The 15,368-nt window shown below is 42.2% G+C and overlaps 1 protein-coding gene across 6 annotated transcripts in view; it reads right to left on the bottom strand.

Moving 5' to 3' along the window:
• Positions 1–8,899, bottom strand: part of TANC2 (tetratricopeptide repeat, ankyrin repeat and coiled-coil containing 2) — a 471,789-nt gene extending 462,890 nt beyond the window's left edge. For all 6 annotated transcript variants that reach the window (XM_017950844.3, XM_031657665.1, XM_031657666.1 and 3 more), the window contains exon 1: positions 8,622–8,899. The gene's annotated coding sequence lies outside the window, so the exon portion shown is untranslated. The remainder of the gene's footprint in view (positions 1–8,621) is intronic.
• Positions 8,900–15,368: the final 6,469 nt, after the last annotated feature.

Genomic DNA, 15,368 nt, shown 5'->3' with positions numbered 1-15,368 from the left:
TTTTTTTGAACTATATTTTTCCCAGGGGTAGAAAAAATACGTAAGACACAGGATTCTGAATTACAATTTTAGCTTTTAAGGAAGAATATGAAATTTCCACCCCCAAGTGAAAGATAATAGTAGTAAAATTAACAACTTATACATAGCAGTCAATAAATATTTAAATGAATGAATATGTTAATATACTCCACCAAAATCCCCCAGTTTTTCCAACATAACTAATTCAACTCAAGTCTTAAACCTTACACACAAGGTGTCTGCCTAACAAACTAATATACAAAATCAAGGTTTTTAAAAATATAACAATGATCTTTTACTGCAAAAAATGTGTATGAGAAACTGAGATCCGAGTAAAGAAAAAAACATTCTACTACATGCTGTTCTCCAAACTCCTCTCCACCTGGGATACTTCTTTTTTTCTTTTTTTTAAAGATAAAAAAGTAATAGAATCTTAAAACACACTTTGTGAGAGTCTTATTCAGCGTTAGACATAATAAGAGTGTCATCAGGAGGTACAACAGGGGCCTGGTGAGATAAATCATTACAAAAGGAAAGTGGCCAATCTTCTCAGTAAATAGAAGGAATTATGCCCTGCAAAGCCCTTCAAAAAAGTAGCTGTTGTATCTCCAACTCATGACATTCAATAAAGACTTAATGGGCACAGGCTATATATTACACCAAGGATGGACAAACTTTTTCTCTAAAGAGCTAGCTAGTAAATATTCAGGCTTTGCAGGCCATATGGTCTCTATAGCAACTAGCAGTCAACTCTGCTGCTGTACCCAAAAACAGCAATACCCAATATGTAAGTAAGTGAATATGGCTAAGTTCCAATAGAACTTTCTTTATGGACAATGAAATTTGAATTTCCTTTAATTCTCATATGTCACGAAGTATTATTTCTCCTTTGATACCTTTTCAACCACCTAAAATTTTAAAAACCATTCCTAGTTTGCAGGTCATACAAAAACAGACAATGGGCTGGATTTGGTCTATGGACTATAGTTTGGCTATAGTTTGGCATTGTACAAAGAAAATCATTTGGCTAAAGTTCACACAGAGAATCTTCTCATCTTCCTCTTGCCACCAGGAAACATAAAAAAGAACAAAATCTGGTTTATCTTTAGGATTAGTTTTAATTACAGTCCAGGACTTACTCTGAATAATATTTTAGATGGTGTGTATACGTCTATTTTTCTAAACCTACCTCCTCATGCCTAAAATTCCCTCTAATTCCACAATAACAGACAAGGTTTCAAAGGCATAACCGAGATAACTGTCAACAATCCTTACTCAATAAGTAAATAATGAGCACCTACTATGTACTAACAATACTGAGGCTGAAAACATGAAAAGTCACAGCGCCTGCTTAAAAGTTCACACGTTAGGCTGGGCGCGGTGGCTCAAGCCCGTAATCCCAGCACTTTGGGAGGCCAAGACGGGCGGATCACAAGGTCAGGAGATCGAGACCATCCTGGCTAACACGGTGAAACCCCATCTCTACTAAAAAATACAAAAAAACTAGCTGGGCGAGGTGGCAGGCGCCTGTAGTCCCAGGTACTCAGGAGGCTGAGGCAGGAGAATGGCGTAAACCCGGGAGGCGGAGCTTGCAGTGAGCTGAGATCCGGCCACTGCACTCCAGCCTGGGCGACAGAGCGAGACTCCGTCTCAAAAACAAAACAAAACAAAAAAAAACTCACACATTAGTCATGAGCCAGTCATATTAAATATTTAAAATATGTTACAGCCGGGCACGGTGGCTCATGCCTGTAATCCCAGCACTTTGGGAAGCTGAGGCAGGACAATCATTTGAGGTCAGAAGTTCGAGACCAGGCTGGCCAACATGGCAAAAACCTCATCTGTACTAAAAATATAACAAAATTAGCTGGGCATGGTGGCGCCTGTAGTCCCAGCTACTAGGGAGGCTGAGGCAGGAGAATCACTTGAACTCGGGAGACAGAGTTGCAGTGAGTCAAGATGGCACCATTACACTATAGCCTAGGCAACAGAGTGAGACTCCGTCTTAAAAAAAAAAAAGTGGTGACAACTAGTATATATACCAAGTGCAAGGGGAGAATAGATAGGGAACATCGTGCCCAAGCCCACCTGGGGGAGTAAGCAAAACCTTCTTCACTCAGAAGACACTGTTTAGGCTAAGGCATGATGGCTGTGAAGCAGTTTGCCCAGAGAACAAAGGAGAGAGCAGGAGTAGTTCACGAAAAAAAAGAACTTCATAACGAAAGGCATGAAAAGGTAAGAGAAGATTACATACTGAAGGAACCACACGCAGTTTACTATCGCTAAAGCACTTTGACGAAGGAAGTGGCAGGCAATGAGTCTAAAGAGGAGGCAGAGACCAGATCACTAAGGACCTTAAAAGGTTTGCTAAGGAGTTTCCATTTTATCCATTCAGTGATGAGGAGCCAATGAAAGATTCTGAAGAAAAAAGTGACATGATCAAATGACCATTTAGAAAGATCACTCTGGAAGCAACGCAATGGAAGAAAGGTAGGCAAAGTTGACAAAAACACTTAAAGCGTTTCCTCAGCAATTGGATTTTTAAAAAAAAACACACCAACAATATCATTTCTATAATGCAACTACTCAGTTTAAATGAGTGACATGAGACTCTCTTAGAAAGTTCTGATAAAGAAAGGAGTTTAATACGCAGTATAAACCATGTAGTGAATAAAGGCAGAAACTGACATTATGGGGAAGAAAAGGCATAATCAAACACCAACATAATTATTTTGCCTCTTTTTTTTTTTTTGAGACAGTCTTTAGCCTGTCGCTCAGGTTGGCTGCAGTGCATGGATCTCGCTCACTGCAAGCTCCACCCGGTTCACGCCATTCTCCTGCCTCTCAGCCTCCCGAAAGAAGCTGGGACTGTAGGCTCGCCGCCCGGGCTAGTTTTTGTATTTTTAGTAGAGATGGGGTTTCACCGTGTTAGCCAGGATGGTCTCGATCTCCTGACCTCATGATCCACCTGCCTCGGCCTCCCAAAGTGCTGGGATTACAGGCTTGAGCCACCGCGCCCGGCCTATTTTGCCTCTTAAACTTAGTAATATTTACCTTCAACTATTCAAGGGAAAACAGAGACTGAACATAACAAGATACTCCATGTGTGGTCCACCAAAAAAAAAAAAAAAAAAAAACTTATACGACACATCCACAAACACAGCTTTCACATTATTTATAAAGATTTTTTTAAAATAAACTGACCTAATAAATTTGTTTCCAGAAAAAATTAGGGTATTATAGTTACTTTGACCCCTCTAGAAAAAAAAAAAAAAGTCCCAGAAACTTTTTTTCACTAATTGCACAACCTGCTTTAGCCTTCTAAAACTCAGACCCAAAATTCTTGTTCTCTGTATAATATTACCTTGAATCTTAAATACGCAAAGCAAAATGTCCTCTGAAACAGCGGTCCCCAACTTTTTTGGCAACAGAGACCAGTTTTTCCAGACAATTTTTCCAGGGGGTTGCGGGGCAGAGATGGTTTGGGGATGAAACTGTTCCACCTCAGATCATCGGGAATTAGATTCTCATACGGGGCAGACAACCTAGATCCCTCTCATGAGCAGTTCACAACAGGGTTCGAGCTCCTATGAGAATCTCATGCAGCTGCTGATCTGACAGGAGGAGATGCTCAGGCGGTAATGCTGGCTGGTCAGTCACTCACCTCCTGCTGTGCACCCTGGTTCCAAACAGGCCATGATGGCCCAGGGGTTAAAGACGACTGCTCTAAAAGAAAGAAAAATGGCTGGGCACAGTTGGCTCACACCTGTAATTCCAGCACTTTGGGAGGCAAAGGTAGGTGGATCACTTGAGTCCAGGAGTTTGAGATGAGCCTGGACAACAGGGTGAAACACTGTCTCTACAAAAATTAGCTGGATGTGGTGGCACGTGCCTATAGTCTCAGCTACTCAGGAGGCTGAGGTGAGAGGATCGCCTGAGCCCAGGAGACATAGGCTGCTATGAGCTAAGATCACACCACTGCGCTCTACCCTGGGAGACATAGTGAGATCCTGTCTTGAAAAAAGAAAAGAAAGGAAAAGGGAAGGGCAGAAGGAGACTGCTTGAGTGGGAAAACACAGCTCTAGTCTTTAAGCTCTTTTTTAACCTATTTCTCTCCATGGCCTTTTCAAGAAACTTATCAGGGATATACACTCTGCATCACCATCACACATCTCCTCAACTCATTTTTTTTCATCTTAAACAATCTTCATCTAATGCAAGTTACTACAAAAGATGCTATTCAAAGAAACCAAGTGGTAGTTCTCGTGGTATTACAACGAAGTCTAAACTATTTATTTGTATAGTATATTTACAGAGTGTCTTTCCCTCAGAATAATCACAGCATTTCATGACTACAGGCACATTAAGCAAATATAACAATGCTGAGTCTCAATTCATTCAGAAAGAAAAAAAAAAAAAAGTCCAAATAATTAAACTAGTTTCCAAACTATTTTATAATATTTGTTGCCTTGATCAGACTAGTACTAGAAGAGTAAACAGCCCTCTGCAACAGCTTGTTCTAGCTCCTTGAATTAAAATCTGCATATTGTACTGTCAGCAAAAATATCCCAGCTAACATTGGTGATTCTGGGTAAGTTCAATCCAATAATATTCAACTAGTGTGCCCAATCAGAGTGTCTCAGATCTAATTTTAATTCCAGTGTAAAAGGAAGAAATATGACAAGGAGAGGATTTTCATGCATTTCTTTTATGCACACTTGTTCTACCATATATTCAATCAGTACCAGCTACCCCAATAGTCCCCTTTGAAATGACTGGATTAGTATACTCCTTTCTAGGGTCTCCTTCCCTCTCCATTCAAAATAATTCATACAGAGTCATTCAGGAAATACTGAAAGAGCAAAGGCAGTTATGGGGGAGAAAAGAAAAAGCAGAGCTAGCATGGGACAGTCAAGAATCCATGATGGAAGAGGGAAATAATCTATTAATGTTTAACAATGTCAGTAAAATCCTAATTTGCAAAGCAAACTAAGTTGTACAAGTGAAGTATGCTAAAAAGAACTACCAACCAGTAACCAGTACAAATACAAAGCAAACTCTGAGTGTATGACAATTTATTAAATATATTAAATTACATAAGCACATATCCTGAATAAGTTTTAGCCATAAGCAGTAGATTATATTGAATTCCCATATCAACAAATGTACATAAAAAGGGAAGTGTTTGGTTACATGAGATATGCAATTCACAGCACAATAAGGAAAGGTTTCTGTTGAAAAAGAATGGCAGAAGCGATTTGGCTAAGAGAAGAAAATAACTATTATAATTGTGAAAGATAACATTCTATTTCTTAAACTGGGTAAAAGGCATATAAGTGTTGGCTGCATTGTGGAGTCTTTATATTTTACACATTTTTATAAATACTTTCTAATATGTGGTCAATATCTTATAAAACAATGTTTAAGTGTGAGTGAACAGACATTTGTTGACATTAGAGGTAAAATGCACATAGGCATCTAATCCATTTGTGCTAATTATGGTACTTTTTAATATAAATGAAAAAGAGATCATAAAAATATGAGGAAGAAAATGGCATAATTTATCCTTAATTTCCCTACAGAAAGTAAGCAGTAAAGGTTTATTGGTGCTCTTAAAAAGGCTGTGTGTGTGTGAATGTGTATATACACACTACACACACACACACACTATATTAAATTTACTTGAAATTAACTTTTTACCTCTAAAGTTCCCTTAAAATCAACCACCATCACAAATATTTCCTTAACCACATAAAAAGTACTAATACTCCTCTAGGCATAATCCCAGAAATAAATTAAAAAACAAATTCCTAAAGAGAAATGTTCACACTGCAAATAACTGTATCTTTTGTATATATGCAGACTTAACATCTATGTGAGTTGTCCAGGTTTATCCACATCTATAGCACTTGCTTTATGATGGGCACATGCATTTTAATTATGCCTTGTCAATACTACCTTGAGTGAGAGGGCAATATAGCATATTGATGAGAAGCACAGGTTCTGGAGCTAGCATTCCTAAATGGAAACTTAGCTCTTCTACTTCTCAGCTATATAATATTGGACAAGTTATTTAACCTCTCTGTGTTTCAGATTCTCATTTGTAAAACGGAAATAACTGCATACCTCATAGGGTGTTGGAACTGATTAAAACAATGTACAACAGGACTGGCAAAGAATAGGTGCTACATAAACGTGAGCTGTTACTACCAGTACAGCTGGCCCTTGAACAACATGGGCTTAAACTGTGCTGGTCTACTCCTATGCAGATTTTTTTCAAGCAATACGGTATTCATGGGATGCAAAAACCGAGTATACTGAGGGCCGACTTTTTCCTATACATGGTTCCGCACACCAACCGCGGGATTTGAGCACGCGTGGATTTTGGTATATGTGGGGGTCCTGGAACCAATGCCCGGCATACAATAAGGGAAGAATGTAGTAGTAATTGTATTGCACCCTCTTCCTGAACGTACCAAGAACATTCTTAAGCAATGTGATTTCCTGGCTAACATGAAATGCTACCTATATTTAAAATAGACATCAAATCTGAGGCCTGATTAACTGTAAGTTTAAAGCCCTTCAACTCTGAAGAAAATAGGTGATTCACAGATCTACAAAACTACTCTATCAAGAACAATCTGAGAGGACTGGTTCCCCGAGTGCAACTATCAATTTCTTCCCTTACACAAGGGGGCAGTGATAACAAGAAAAGAATCGGGCTCTGTAACACCTCTTCCTACAGACAGTAGGGGGTGGCAGTACATATGGCTTACAGTCAGAACAAAACAGGAAGACCCAACAGAATTCTCTTTATTCTCCTCTGGCCCTTTCCTCTGTTCTTCAGCCCCAACAGCGTCTCAAGGTAAGGGACATACCTACAGAAAAGACTAAAACCCAAAATCAATCAACAAGGAAAATCCATTTTTGTCTTTGAAGCAAATGATCCCTCAATGGCTGAATTTGGATCTAAGGGAAAGCCAATCAGTATGAATTTTCAGATTATCTGGCAAATTACTATAATGAGAACAGCATTCACACATGTAATTTCATTTCTTTACAAGAATTATAACATAAAACATTAAAATCTCATAATTAAGTACATTCTAATGAACACATTTCCATACTTCTGCTTTTGTTATATAGTATATTTACACTCACTGTAAATACATATAAGTTACATTAAATAGATCACGGAGTTGTCTTTTGTTACTTCTGAAATTCCAGCTATGTTCTGACAATCCTCTCAAAACAGATGTTCTTAAATGGAAGTCAAAATGTTCTGCAGCATGTGGGTAATTTCTTATGAATGTATAATATACACGTACATAAATCTATATAGAGACATAAATATCTAGATACAGAGGGGATCAGGAGAGAGGAAGAAAGACAATGTTTAACGTTTTATTTCGTGCTCATATCCCTAAGAGGATCTATCTACCTGGGAAATGCTGCAAGAAGCACTCCACTGACAGTATCCATGTTGTTGCTCTTTATGCCAATTTACTGTATTCTTTTTATTTCACCATCCCAACACCAAGAACATACAAGAATATTTTATTACTGCCGTTCTCTGTAATTAACCATTGTGATAGATACTGGCTCCAACCCCTTAAAATGCCTGAAAATCTATCCCTTTTGTTCACCATACTGTTTTGTTTTCCTCATTACAGATATTTTCACCTGTGTAAAAATCAGGAAAAGGGCACATACGAAAAATACTTCCCTTTGCCTAATGATTTTGAACTTAAAATTATGGTCAAGACGTTTGGGGTTTTGTTTGTGTCTTTTCCCGGAGAGGATCAGAGAAGAGAGTGAAAGACACCCGAAACACCAAATCTTCTTCCTAATGTTAATTATCATTGTTTATGTTTTGTGAAGACCATTCTAAACATTCCACACCTGGAACTGAAGACTGGATACAATTGTACCAGTGCTCTTACACGCTGATGGCAAAACCTGAATTATTTTAGCCCTATTTTTTCTTTCCCATCTCACAGCCAGACACAATTTGCTTTTTTTCTTTCACGTGGTTACTTTCTCTATCTCAAAAAAAAATAGCTTATCATAGCTCCTCCAGATTTCCTATGGCAAAATAACTAGCAATAAGCCTTATTAATCTTTTATTATGCTGCACCTCCTTTCCCAGAGGAATTATTAATATCGCTAATAACACTTCGACCATGAATCTCAACGCCACACAGGCTAGCCCATCCTGTGCTTTACCTGGCACATTTCACAACTACTTTTATGCTGCATTCTGGGGGCACATTTTGCAACTCGTTCTGCACCACATTCCCTGCCACGTTTAGCAATCCGCCTCGCATCTTATCCTTGGTCTCCGTCATCCAGAGACGCTCTAGGTACCAAATTCCATGACACCTTCGGTGACAGCCAAGTGGCGACCCCAGACGCCTCTGAAGCCCGCCTTGGTGTCATATTCGGAGCCAGTCTTCCCCATGCCTTGGACACCGAGGCACTTCGCTGCCCATTTCGCCGTCTCCCCGCTCGCCCCCGCCCCTCTCCCCGGAGCCGAGGCTGTGGAGGCGAACGACCCTGTCACTGAAGGGACCTTTCCTCGCCCTGCTCCCCGGACCCCTTACCTGCCGCTCTGAGGGGCTCTCTGCACCTCCGGGTCAAGCCCCAGTCCTCGGGGTCTCCTGTGAGGACCGCGCCGCCCGCCGGCGCCGCCCGCGATTCCCGGAGCACCTCGCAGCCCTCCGACGCCCCGCGGCGGGTCTGCACCCCGGAACGGCGCGGCGGGGCCTCGCAGCCGGCGAGCGCAGCCCGCGGCGGTGCTCCTGTCAGCGGCGGCTCGGGGGCCAGCTCCAGCCCCTCGGCTCGGCTCGGCTCGGCGGCGGCGGGCGCCTCGCTCCGCCTAGCGCGCGGCACAGCCGGGAGGTGAGCGCGAGGGGGATGGGAATGGGGGCGGGGCCGCCCGAAGGAGGCGCGGAGGGCGGTGGCGGCGGGAGGGCAGCGCCAGCAGCCCGGGGCCGGGCGCTCGGAGCGCTCGCAGCTTCCCCCGTCGGGCGGGCGGCTCGCGCGAGGCGGCTGTGCCAGCGGGCCCCGCCGGAGCAGCGCGCCCAGCAACCCGCGCCCGGCCGGCCGCTCGCTAGCGCCGCCGCCGCGCTGGGGGCGTCGCACCCTCGGAGGCCGCCCGCAGCCCCGCCCCCTCTGGGCCGGGGTGGGGAGGGGCGCGAGCGCAGAGGGAGCGCGCGTGCGTGGGGGCGCGTGCGTGGTGGAGCGCGCGCGCCCCCGCCCCTTCCACAGCTTGGGGGTGGGGAACGGCTGGAAGAGGGAGTGGGGGCGCAGCCCTCCTCCGCGCGGAGAGACGGGGCCCTGGTTCTGGCGCTCTGGGATGTCCTGGCATTTCTGATATCCCCGGGGGGCTCGGACTTGTGGGTGGCATTTGGAGGGGCAGCGGGGAGGAAGCTCGGTAACTGACAAGGCCCTACATAGTTGGGCTCCGCCCCCAGGGGTGATGTCACTCTCGAGGTGGCTGCTGCTGTCACGTGCGCCCATTTCAGGGCCTGTCCTCCTGCTTTGATGACCGGAACGCTCCCCTAGATCTCCCCCACTTCGGTCACCTCAGGCACACATCACTCGGAGAGTCCTTGAAGCCTACAAGTGTCAGTTATTCTTTCCCGAATTCTCAATGGTAGTTTGTAGACGGCTTCAAAAGGCCACGGTTGGCTGTGGGGAGAATCAGAATGAGAAAGAAAAACAAAACAACAGTGGGGTTGGTGGGGAGACGGAGACGTATTTAGAATAATGGCTGAAAATTCACCAACCACAGCTTGCGAGCCTGAGGTAAAGTCGCGGCGCTGCTTCTGTCACTGCCAGGTTGGCTAAGAAGTAACGTGGTTTTAAGAGCTGGTGGCAAGGGCAGGAAAGCCACCACATTAATGCCTCGTCGAACGATGTTAGGTTATATTTCACCCTCCACCTAGATCTTCTTCCCCTCTACTCTTTCCCTCCTGTCATAAAACAGCAAGTCGACTGTGGAAGGTGTTTAGGACATAAACATCTTCGCGCGCTGCAAGACGATGCGAAGCAATCACCGTGACCAACTGTGCCTGGCCCGCCTTCCCTTCCATAAACTGAGATGACCTTTCGTGGTCATCCAACTTCTTAATCAGATGCCGTGATCGGAAATAGATGCGCCAAATTACATCAATCAAGGAAGCTCTGTGGAGTTTCCAAGGTAGAGAGGTTAGTTTGATAACGGCGCTTTAATCTACCCCATCCCGTAGCACTTCATCCAGGAGTTTCTTCGATTTTCAAAAATTAGTATTAATTTCAGAACAATACAAGAAATTGGACATGAACATATCCATCCAACAGCTCTTCTTTACAGTGAATGCTTGCAAAGTCAGAGCTAGAGCAGCTTTGAATAGTACAGCTAACATGGCAAGGTGAAGGGCTGACATACGGAATTTTTTGGTGTTAACTCCAGAAAGTTAGATTAATATAACAAAAACCCATCTACCTATGATGTTAGAGACAAGGCAGTGATTACTTACAGGGGAATTGATTGAGAGGAGACAGGAATGAGCCTTCTGGTTTGCTGGAAATATTCAGTATCTTGATCTAGTTAATGGTTACCCGGGTGTATACATATGCAAAAAGATCTGTGCGCTTCATGTCAGTTTTTTAAAATCATGTACACACAAAGAAGCATTGCAATGTCATCATCACTGGAGTCGGAAAACCTCGGTTTGAATCTCAGTATCACACAACACTTACCTGCTATGTGACCTTGAACAGGTCTCTGGACCTTCCTTTCTTCATCTGTCTAAAGTGGGTGATATTAATACTTACTTCACAGATGGATGTAAGGATGAAACGAAATTTTGGAAAATACTTAACACAAAGCCTGTTACACAATAAGGACTCAGGAAACAGGAGCTATTATGTTATCCTTCTTACCCTCGAATTTACCCTATTTAATTCTCCTTCAGTCTTTTTAAATTTATTTTTAAGATTACTTGGTATCTAAGCCTTTCCCTGCGAGTTTCACTGAGACTAATAACATTCCATCTCCGAGAAATAACAAAAGGCAGTCAGGGGTGTAATGTTGGTTTTCAAACTAGTTCAGGTGGCAGTCCCTAGAAATTATGGTGCTCAATGTGGAGCATCATGAAATGCTGATAGATTTAACTCTGCCATATGGAATTGACACAATTTTACAAGCACTAAATCTGGCTATTTTATGGTTATGCAAATCTCCACATATTAAAAAAATGGGTTTTTTTTGTTGTTGTTGCTGTTCTTTTTTCTGAGACAGAGTCTTGACCTGTCACCCAAGCTGGAGTGCAGTGGCGCCATCTCAGCTTACTGCAACCTCTGCCTCCTGAGTTCAAGTGATTTTCATGCCTCAGCCTCCTTCCCAAGTAGCTGGGATTATAGGCACACACCATCACCCCTGGCTAATTTTTGTATTTTAGGTACAGATGGGGTTTTACTATGTTGACGAGGCTGGTCTGGAACTCCTGACCTCATGTGATCCACCCAACTTGGCCTCCCAAACTGCTGGGATCACAGGCGTGAGCCACTGTGTCCAGCCAAAAAATAATGTGTTTTTAAGAGATAATACGTCTGTGTTTTTCTCTTTAAATTTATTTGCAACTTTTTTACAAGGTAAGAAGTACCAAAAAATTAATAATAATTCACAAAATGAAAACCTTTAAACCCATTTTTCCTGGAAATTAGAAAAACACCGTAATTGTTCAATTTTAGCAACAGAGCTCTTTATTGGATTTACCCACAGTAAGCTCTGATAGCTGTAACCCACATGGTCTCCTGCACTGATAAAGTGGGTAACTCTGACTCACTGTCCTCATCATACTTCCAAAGATCAGTCCCCACTGCTTTTAGCCAACCTTTCCCAAACCCCATTTTCATGTGGGCAGTGTCCAGGAATGAACTCACTGCTTCACTCTTTTGATCATCCACCATCCTTCTATTCTGCCAATTCTCTTCCAGGTAGTTCTACTGTCCAGCCTTATAATTTGCTGCCACACTCTAACTTTGAGGAGGAAACAATATGTCCCTGACAGAGTTGTGGGTGGGGCATAGTAGGGACAGAGAGCAACACTGCAGTGAGAAGTCACCTCTGTTCTCTACTCCTCTCCCTAATTCCCTTTTCTGTCACTGTTACCTGAAATCCTGAGAATGCTAATTTTATTACCTACTAAAAATCCATTCCAGTAAAGATGTTAATTTAGTCTATAACTTAAATTTGGAAACGTAATGTATGCCGTGTAATAAGAACGTGCAAATAATTGTTCATAACATAGCCCATCCTTACTCTGTACCTCCCAACATTTTAGCATCATCTGTATTATTCAAAATGCCCTTTCTTGCCCTTTCACCTCTGCACTATCAACCACCTCTGCATATGGTGTCTTCCCTGGCTACCCCTAAGTCTCTCTATCTATCTATCTTTTTTTTTTTGAGACAGGGTCTCACCCCCATCACCCAGGCTGGAGTGCAGTGGCACCATCATGGCTCACTGCAGCCTCTACTTCCCAGACTCAGGTGACCTTTCCACCTGAGCCTCCTGAGTAGCTGAGACCAAAGGTGCACATCACCATGCCCAGCTAATTTTTTATATTGTTATATAGTTGGAGTCTCGCCATGTTGCCCAGGCTGGTCTCGAACTGCTGGGCTCAAGCAATCCACCTGCCTCAGCCTCCCAAAATGCTGGGATTGCAGGTATAAGCCACTGTGCCCAGCCCTCTAAGTCTCTTAAGTAAACCATCAGGTTCACCTTTTTCTACCCTTTTCCCTTAACTCTCTCCCCCTAAACAAAAAGTAATACCATCCACCACTGAGTGATCACCTACTGGCAGCAAATATTTCACCAGCTACTTTATATGCACAACCTCATTTAATCCCCACAACATCCTATCAGATAAGTATTATGTTAATTTTTTAGATGAGGGGGGTCCTGAGAGGTTGAATAACCAGCCCAATTTTACACTCAATGATAGGTAGAGCCACAGACTGAACCTAGACATAAACTTTATTCTCTATCAGTTACCCTGGAGATTGCCATACAAAGTGTAAAGGAGAACAAAGAATACATATTTTTTAAATGTGAGTTGCCAGTTGCTCATGCCTGTAATCCCAGAGTCTCAGAAGACTGAGACAGGAGGATCACTTGAGGCCAGGAGTTGGAGGCCACAGCGAGCTATGATTGCACCACTGCTGTCCAGCCAAGGCAACAGAGTAAGACCCCCACTTAAAAAAAAAAAAAAGGAAGCCATGTCACACAATGAAAGGATTTCTAAAAGGTTGATGTAAATGAGACTTTCCTCACTGATTGTTTTTCATAATCTCATTTCTTGTTGATCTGTGATTAATTACTTACCCAAGAGCTTCAACATTTTCCCCACCAACTCTACCTCAGCCTTTTGATGAATATTTGATATTTCTAGATGAACACTTAAAAACATTTCCACATAGAGGAGCTACTACTTAAAAGAAGTTTCTAGTAAATCCCTTTTTTGTAAAATGAAAAATGCATGTAAAATGTGAATAAACAAATGTTCATATATTTTTACATTGACATTTATAAATGTTTGACAAATATTTACACCTACTGTTCGTATATAGCTGTGATAAGTGCCATGGGGCATATAGAATTGATTTGAGGAAAGTCTTGCCTACTTAACTGTCATAATCTATTTGAGAAACAGAATGCTTAAAACATTTAAATATATAATATAGTATATTATAGAATTAAGTCTCAACATGAATAAAACAGCAAGTTCTGTAACAAATTACAGGAAGGAGGGATGCAAGTTTGACTGGGATGGTATAGAATTGCTTCTTGAGAAAAGCAGAATAGGAAAAAGAAATGGTTGGAAAGAAGGAAGGAAGGGCCCTGAGAGCTCAACAAAAGTCCAGAGGAGGGAATGAATATGACAACCTCTTAGGTCAAAGAATGGATCTCTTTTGAAGATGAGTTGCTTTCTTAATAAAGACATGAACTCAGCTGCCATTAGGACATGTTCTCTCTCGCATTTCTGACCTTTTTGTATTAGGCTCTGTCTCTTCTCATTCTGCATCTGAGCATTCCCTCTGTTTCTCAGGCTCATGTGTTGTAAAATATATCAGCTAACAGCATTCACAGATTTAGCTGCTAAGGAGAGACTGACTTGATTCTCTGGATATAGAGTACAAAAATTCCAGGAAGGGCTCTGATTGGCCCAGCTTGGATCAAGAGCTCTCTTGCAGCAAATTCCAGGGGTGTACATTATAAATTGTGCAACATGTGTTTAAGTATGAACGCATTTATTTTCTCTGAAGAGGGGATCCATTGGTTCCATTAGATTCTCAAAGGAAGGGATTTGTAATTCAAAAGCAGTAAAGAGCTACTACAAATACCAAATATGCCAAAACCATCTCTCATTTCTTCTCTCCCACACCAGCCCTTCTGACTCCCCTGCTCTGTCACTGATACCCCAGTCTTCTAGACTGCTAGACTTGTTACCTTGTTGTGTTTTGATACTTCACTGTTCTTTACTCCCTGCATTTAGTTATTCGGTAGATTATGTTAATTTTTCCCATGCAGTGGTTGTTAGAACTATTCTTTTCTGTTTCCACAGGCACAATCCTTGACTATCAGCTGTCATCTTCTTTAGCTCACTAAATAGTAACATCTTCTTAACCAGATTCTTACCAGTTGTCCCTTCCTTCTCAAATCCACCTTATTAGGTGAGTGTTTTAAACTGCCTTTCTGTCATTCTTCTGCTGAAAGACTCCATGGTGTCACCTTTCCTGGGCAGTAAGAAAGACCCCGTGCAGTCTGGTCCAGGCCCATCTTTCTAACCTTTTACCAACTGATGTCTTATCTCCTTACTAGTAAATGCTGTCCTATTCAGCCACACCTGTTGCTCAATGATCTGTTCTTTAAATGTGAAATGTGTCTATTTGTAGTTCACATCAATGTTTGTCTTTATTAAGAAAACAACTCATCCTCACAAGAGGTCCATTCTTTGACCTAAGAGATTGGTCCCTTCCCTCTCTTCTCCATCCGTTTCTTTTTACTGCTTTGCTTTCCTCAAGAAAGCGAAGTAGAACTCAAGAAGAAGTTCCATACCATCCCAGTGAAAGTTGTATCCCTCCTTCTGTGATTTATTACAGAACTTACTGTTTTACTCATGTTGACACTTAATTCTGTGGTATACTATGTTACATATTATATATTTAAATGTTTTAAGCCTCTTGTTTCTCAAATACATTACAGGTTCTGAGGGATAGTCCAGTCCTTTAATGAGTCTGGAATTCCATACAGGCGGATGCCTAGTTAATTTTTTACACATTCTTACCCAGTTTCTTAC

The sequence above is a fragment of the Papio anubis genome, chromosome 17, assembly GCF_008728515.1.
Source record: "Papio anubis isolate 15944 chromosome 17, Panubis1.0, whole genome shotgun sequence".
NCBI lineage: Eukaryota > Metazoa > Chordata > Mammalia > Primates > Cercopithecidae > Papio > Papio anubis.
The sequence above is the reverse complement of the archived record's forward strand: the minus strand, read 5'-3'. Positions and strand labels throughout refer to the sequence as shown.